The sequence below is a fragment of the Salmo salar genome, chromosome ssa14 (genome assembly GCF_905237065.1).
Source record: "Salmo salar chromosome ssa14, Ssal_v3.1, whole genome shotgun sequence".
NCBI lineage: Eukaryota > Metazoa > Chordata > Actinopteri > Salmoniformes > Salmonidae > Salmo > Salmo salar.
The window spans coordinates 56,288,428-56,296,074 of NC_059455.1; the positions used below are offsets into that span (position 1 = coordinate 56,288,428).

The 7,647-nt window shown below is 39.6% G+C and overlaps 1 long non-coding RNA gene across 1 annotated transcript; it reads right to left on the reverse strand.

The window, feature by feature from the left end:
- Positions 1-5,000: 5,000 nt before the first annotated feature.
- On the reverse strand, positions 5,001-6,878 carry LOC123726632 (uncharacterized). Its single transcript, XR_006758691.1, has 2 exons — positions 6,026-6,878; positions 5,001-5,739 (listed from the first exon to the last, which is right to left on the reverse strand). It is a non-coding gene; the product is annotated as an uncharacterized lncRNA (long non-coding RNA).
- Positions 6,879-7,647: the final 769 nt, after the last annotated feature.

A 7,647-nucleotide genomic window follows, 5' to 3' on the forward strand; every position in this document is an offset into this window, starting at 1 on the left:
AGTCCAGTATGCAGCTTGAAGGTTTAGAGGCCATGACTATTTTCATCAATGTGTCAAGAGCTATAGTTTTAAAAAACTTGAGATTGCATGGCTGCGTGCTCGACACCTATCAGCCACGGGTGTGGCTGAAATAGCCGAATACTTTTGGCCATCTAGTGTACATAAAGGGGAATTTATCAACATTAACAAACAAAGGGTAGCCTAAAGAAGTCACACAATGACAAACAATTCACACAATCACAATAAATGCACACGATTTGTCAGGAGACAGAAACATGCCTTTACTGCAGCTTCGCTACACACACATTCCCTCCTTGTCTAGACATCTTTTTTATTACACTCAATACACATAGCCTAATCTTTACATAGAATAGGCCCAGTGGCAACCGGTTTAGAGCTTCACCAGTTTAGCTTAAAAATATATATAATTTCAAATATGTATATTTATATATTTTTTTGTGCCTGTTTTGCATGTCATTTTGGCATTAATAAGTGTCACAGATCAGTTTGCAAACAATGTAAAAAATAAATAAAATAAGATCTTTGAGTTAATAAAGCCGCATACAAACATGGTCTCTTGATTTCTTGAGTAAGGCAGCTCCTTGCTCAGTGCTTTCTGTGGTGGTGAGGCAGCCAGCGGAAAATATGGAGCATAGGGGTTAGTAATGTTCTCTAGTTGCGCCGTGATTGGCTCAGTGTTCTGTCACTCAAGGGGACACTACGTCACCGCAAAATCTACAGGGAGAGCTAAAAAATTCAAGATCCTTGGGTGCTGCCATAGAGTTACATTGGAAGTGCCCATCCAAGAAGGCTCCAGGTCATTGTCCACAGATAAAAAGTCAAATCACGTTATATCTACAGTAGCTTTGCTTTGACTGATCATGTCAACATCAAACTTTCAAAATCTTAGCTAGCGGTCATCATCATGAATCATCAATCTACTGGCAAATCCTTTTCAATCCTTGTCATATGAAGTTATTGAAGTTATTAAATTATGAAGAGAAATTATAGATAAAACGTATCGGTGCTCCTCAGCCATTGGACATAAACATTACACCATAAGTTGGAAATCGCAAATTTAACGAGTGGTTTGGAAGGAATCAATGGCTAACTGCAAGCATTGCATAGCAATCACTAGCCTGCTATTCAGTGGAGTGGATGTGTAGTCCAAGTACGGGTTCAAGGGTCTCTTTTCCAAGCTTAAAAGGATAAACATTCAACATTGGCCATTCTGTCAATCCAGCAGGACTTCGGCCGCATTCAAAATAACTGAAAACCCGGGGGAAAAAACAAGCTCCGACTGGGAAAATACGTTTTGAACGGTCATCCAACTCGGAATTCCAAGTCGGGAACTCCGGCCTCTTTCTTGAGCTCGAACCTGAAGATCACTAACATCATGATTCGACCCTGTTTTTATCAAAGTTCCCAGTTGTCTTGAAAGCACCATAAATCCAGAGAATGACAGATTTTGATGACAACATTTTCCCAGGAAGGACAGCAGCACCACCTTCCTGTTCAAGTGAGCACAGCACAACAAGGTGTAACAGTGGTAAGATGTTGGGATTGCTGCTGGGACTCTGCTGTTGGGACAGCTTTATGTAGGGCTCTAACAGTTTGAGGGCACCGTTTGTCACCGTTATAGTCCAATTAATGTTTAGTGTTGTGGCTTTGCTGGCATGCATCTAAACATATATGTATATATTTTTTGCCCCACCAACATTTACATGCTAAAATCGCCACTGAATAGGCCTAGGCGTAACCCTAAAAACGTGTTCAGATGTAAAGCAGTAGTGTAGATTGGTGGAAGTCCCCATCGACTGAGGATGTAGTTTGATGGTAATTATCCACCCATTATGTAAAAATGATGTTGAATATAATAATAAACTACATTTATAAATCTGACTATCATGTGAATAAATGCAACAGGCCCTGTGCTCTCCAACACGCCTCTAGAGGATCTAAAACATAGCGAATCATTGCATCACCGACTCAGTATGACTATGATGAATGACTGTTATCCAATTATTAAGAGGTTAGATACAAATAACTAATCCTGGCAACCAATGTACAGGAAATAAATGATACATTACAGAATAACACAGAGTAAATGACTATCACCAATAGGTTAATACTTAACCTGGTTACACCGTGTCTTCAGTTCAGAATAATCTCTAAGACAAAATACTATGTGTGTCTGATACATTTACATTTTAGCAGACGCTCTTATACAGAGCGACTTAGCCTACAGTAGTGAGTGCATACATTTTCGTACTGATCCCCTGTGGGAATCGAACACACAACTCTAGCACCATGCTTTAGCAACTGAGCCACACGGAACACAGGAGCGTGGTAGCAAGTTCTCAAATGATGAACAAATTCACTGTCTTTTCAACCAAATTCAAGCAGAAACTACTATTTAAAACAAAAGACAGGAAAACATACCCAGATTCTAATATAATCAACTAAATGTAAATGATAGGAGCAGACACTTGTCTGGGAGCGGACACTCCCTCTGAACAATCCATCATCCGATGAACTAAATAATAGTTTCCCTGTAACAAATCCATAGCACTTACAGTACAATAACTTATATCAAAATTCATAGCTCCTAATGAACTCTTGAAACAATCTAAACATGACAATTTAATTCACACAGTAACATTAACTTTGTTGATTCATCTGTTTTCACAGCTCTCATCAGTGACCCCAGGACTCCATGGGAACGTCTCTTCCTAGAGATTTCCACAGATAAGGTATGTTTGAACCTTGTGATAGCCCACAGATGGTCTGCCATCCAAACAATGTCATAGATCGTGATTGAGTCATTATGCTGGGCCTCGCACGCCAGCCAGTCATTAGTAGCGAGTATATCACCTTCTCTTATTTTTCCACTACAATAGTCATTAATTTAGTCATTTATTAAATATCATTAATCACATTGATTAGCCTATGCAAATGGGTAGTAAAACTGTCAAACCTTATTAATATGACTAAATGTAGTCTAATTGGGAACACATATATGGTGTGGGGAGAAGTCAAAGATTCCTAGTCAGGCTATTCTTTGTAAAAATCCAGATTAGATATAGGCCTTCATGTGTATCAAATCTGTAGGTGATAGTGGGCTAGTTCGGGCCTTGTCATGATCTGTGATTGAAATTAGACTGGTATGTTTTCGGTTCCGTTTGAGATAATGTGTAAGAACACAACTGCACTGAAATGAATAGCCTGATTCAATGTGACTCTCCTGAGAAAAAAAAAAGTGTTTCTGTTAAGCTGTTTGGTCTATGAATAGACCCATACTCTTCTATACCCATGATATCTTATTAGTATTTTGCTATAGGCATAACCAACCACTAATATTCTAACTTGCGGAGCATTTAAAACAACCATATTTTCCGTGGGATAATGACACATGCTTTACATTTAAAAGTGAATGTTTTCATAAGCTTATAGGCCTACCAAGAATCCATGTTGAGGCTGAGCAAGACCTTTGATGGGCTAGTAGACTATGCAGAAATAATCGTGGAGTTAATCATTGTTATAGCCTAGATCGCTTTATATAATCTGGACCAATTCAAGCCCAGTTTATAACCAACCATAAGACTTCTCCACAGAAATGGATAGCCTAAAGGCATTGATGGCCTAACCCATGTGGGGTCGCCTGATATGAAAATCGGGTCACGGGAGAATTTCCAAAATCGTGAAGAAAATAAAAACAATATATAAAAATATATACACTACCATTCAAAAGTTTGGGGTCACTTAGATAAAAGTGGCCTTCCTTAGACTAGTTGAGTATCTGGACCATCAGCATTTGTGAACGGTAGTGTATATAATAGTATCGTCTTTGTATCTCAAAATCATTTTAATATGGTTAATCTTCCAAATCTAAATGAGCGCCCTTAGATCATGGGAAAAGCCTCCACTTGACCGTTGCACTTGAATCATTGCCACAGTGAATGGCTAAGCACGCTACGCTATGAAACCACACACTATTGCAAAGACTGATATTACCGGCCGCAGTTGATATAGTGAAAACAATGTGTGGTGAGGCAGACGCACAAAAACTTGCATCAATACGTTTGTCAGTACTGTTGAACGAACAATTTATGCTATTTCTAGCAATCAAGAGGAAACCCAAACGATTCTGAACCACGACCCCAGTTTGACAAATGAAAAGTATTGCTACTCCACCCATGTAAAAAAATTACATAATTAACAGCCAATGTTTACTTTTTTATTTTGGGCTTTGGCAGTCAATTGAAAAACACTCAGATATGGGTGTGCTTGATGCGTGTCGTGTTGAAGATTCTCAAAGTCAAGGGGCGTGGTCGACAGTGCGCACCTTATCTCGGCTGTCACATCCACCTGGATCGATATTTGTTTTTAATGCAGACGAGAGCACTGAATCCAGCTTCACACAGATATGAGCTGGCGAAGGGTATAGCCTACCATGAGTTTTATGGTGCTTTTAAGACAACTGGGATCATGACATCAGTGATCTTTAGGTCAGAAAGTCAGAGCTCTAGAAAGAGGCCCGAGTTCCCAGTGGTTTTGAACGCGGCACCAGAGACCTAGGCTACCTGTTGTTTCTGAATAGGGATCCCTCCAACAAAGAAGCCCCCATGTCCATATTGATTTGAGAAATAGGCATATCTACACAGTAGTGGTGGCTGGCTGCAAATCAACTAGCCTAATATTTATTTTTTATAGAGGTGATATGCCTATTTTAGCTAAATCGACAAATTAAATAGATTACTTCAGATCTTCAAAAATGTATTAACCTCAGCAGTACCTTGCTTGTAGAAGCCTATGGTTGTGCAATGGCATCCCACCTAGCAAAATGTAGTTGAAAAGACATTAAAAAGACGATTATGCCCGATGTCCATGTACGTTCGGTTTTGGTTTGACAATAGGGTCTTTTTCAGGTTATTGTTTCAATGACTTGAAAACAACGTAATTTCAACATACTTGCATACACATGGACACCGTGTCAAAAATTGGTCTATGAAATGTTTTATTAACAATCATACATCACTCCAGTATTTACACACAATATTTGTTTACAACATTCATGTGCTAATGTATTCCACTACTGAAGAAGCATGACTCAAATCACCTACTCATATTTCAAACATCCAGCGTTACAAAATACACTTTTTTTTACTATTCCATGTCTCACCATTAAGTTTAATTATTGCCAATAACAAAGGGGTTTCCATTCGGTTTTGATATTTCATATTTACATTCATTGTAATATTTGGTAATCATTATTTATGCAACCAAAATAAAAAAAATGGTCAAATTATACTGTTTACAAACAATGGAGTAAAACAAGCTTATATTTTTGGTTGGACATTGCATGCTATTCTTACTTTTTTAACCAATGGAATCAACATATTGGAAAACGAATGAACCGACCAACAAACTCTTGCAAAACCAATTAACAAATGTGAAAAAGCGACACATACCTTGGAAAACAGTATAAATTCAGTATCTACCACCTTGTCAAAATTGTGCATGATTTGTACACTGTACATTAAATACAACCCGGAGGCAGACAGGTCAGAAAGTAGTGTGAACAGCTCTGATCGTGTGACACAATACTGTGCCATAGTGTTGGGGGTGTACCTGAGCGTAACACCTGTAACTCTGCATTACTCAGTAGTCCCACACACAGCAGCAGAGCCCGGGTCACATAGAGCTACTGCTCCAGGCCTGGCACAGCGACTGCAGCACCTGGACACACGCACAGTCACACACACAAAATAAACAACATTGTCATAAATACACATATCATCACAACACTAAAGACATCGTTGTACACTCAACTGTATAAGTAGTGGCCTCTTCCTGTCCTGAGCCAGGTAACCCAAAAGAATCCTCAAAACATGAGTCTGTGAATTAAGTTGAAGACTTCAGCTATAACAGAGGTCTTTTCAATTCCAACAATGATAGATTGAATAGATGCATCGTACAGAATGAATGACTGACTGCCCAGTTCAACATCAGTTCACCGTCTCACCTCATACTTGTATTGGAGCAGTTTATAGGTGACAAACCAGGCCTTTTTGTTCTTCAACACCAGGTTCCCCATGATCCTTGGACCTCTGTCAGGCCTAGAGGAAAAATAACACTTACCTTATGAGAGACAAAGATGGGACAAAGATACAGACAATTTGAAACCATTTTATAACCTCTAGCTATCTCCCCTTCCCTTCCCTTACCTGCTGACAGCTTGCACCATCCCACCCAGCACTTCGGGATGTTCTCCAACAGCTTTCAGCACACCCTCTGCCACGCCATGTCTGAGCGTGTGCAGGAGGAGAAGTGAGGGGCCACCAATAACAGCTGGTGCGTGATGTATAATATTAAGGTAGTCTCGAGGTATTGCTCGCCTGAGGTAGAGTACCTCATGATATGCTGTAGACCACACTATCTACCAAGAGAGTTTTCATCTATATCTTTCGTAGCCATCCATTTACCACTACAAACCGATGCAGGCACTAAGACCACACTCAACGAGCTGTACAAGGCCATAAGCAAACAAGAAAATGCTCACCCAGAAGCGGCGCTCCTAGTGGCCAGGGACATTATTGCAAGCAAACTTAAATCAGTTTTACCTAATTTCTACCAGCATGTCACATGTGCAAACAGAGCAACAACAAAAAACTCTAGAGCACCTTTACTCCACACACAGAGATGCGTACAAAGCTCTCCCTGGCCCTCCATTTGGAAAATCTGACGATAATTCTATCCTCCTGATTAATACGGAAGTGGTGAGATGACTCGGATGATATGCTACAGGACAGTTTTGCTAGCACAGACTGGAATATGTTCCGTGATTCATCCAATGGCATTGATGAGTACAGTTGAAGTCGGAAGTTTACATACACCAATAGCCAAATACATTTAAACTCAGTTTTTCACAATTCCTGACATTTAATCCTCGTAAAAATTACCTGTCATAGGTCAGTTAGGATCACCACTTTTTTTTAAGAATGTGAAATGTCAGAATAATAGCAGAGAGAATAATTTATTAAAGCTTTTATTTCTTTCATCACATTCCCAGTGGGTCAGAAGTTTACATACACTCTATTAGTATTTGGTAGCATTGCCTTGAAATTGTTTACCTTGGGTCAAATGTTGCGGGTAGCCTTCCACAAGCTTCCCACAATAAGTTGGGTGAATTTTTTTCCTCCAAACATAACGATGGGCATTATGGCCAAACAGTTCTATTTTTATTTCATCAGACCAGAGGACATTTCTTCAAAAAGTACAATCTTTGTCTCCATGTGCAGTTGCAAACTGTAGTCTGGCTTTTTTTAATGGCGGTTTTGGAGCAGTGGCTTCTTCCTTGCTGAGCAGCCTTTCAGGTTATGTCGATATAGGACTTGTTTTACTGTGGATAAAGATACTTTTGTTACTGTTCCCTCCAGCATCTTCACAAGGTCCTTTGCTGTTGTTCTGGGATTGATTTGCACTTTTCGCACCAAAGTACGTTCATCTCTAGGAGACAGAATGAGTCTCCTTCCTGCGCTGTACGACAGCTGCGTGGTCCCATGGTGTTTATACGTACGTATTATTGTTTGTACAGATGAATCAAATGTTATTTGACACATACACATGGTTAGCAGATGTTAATGC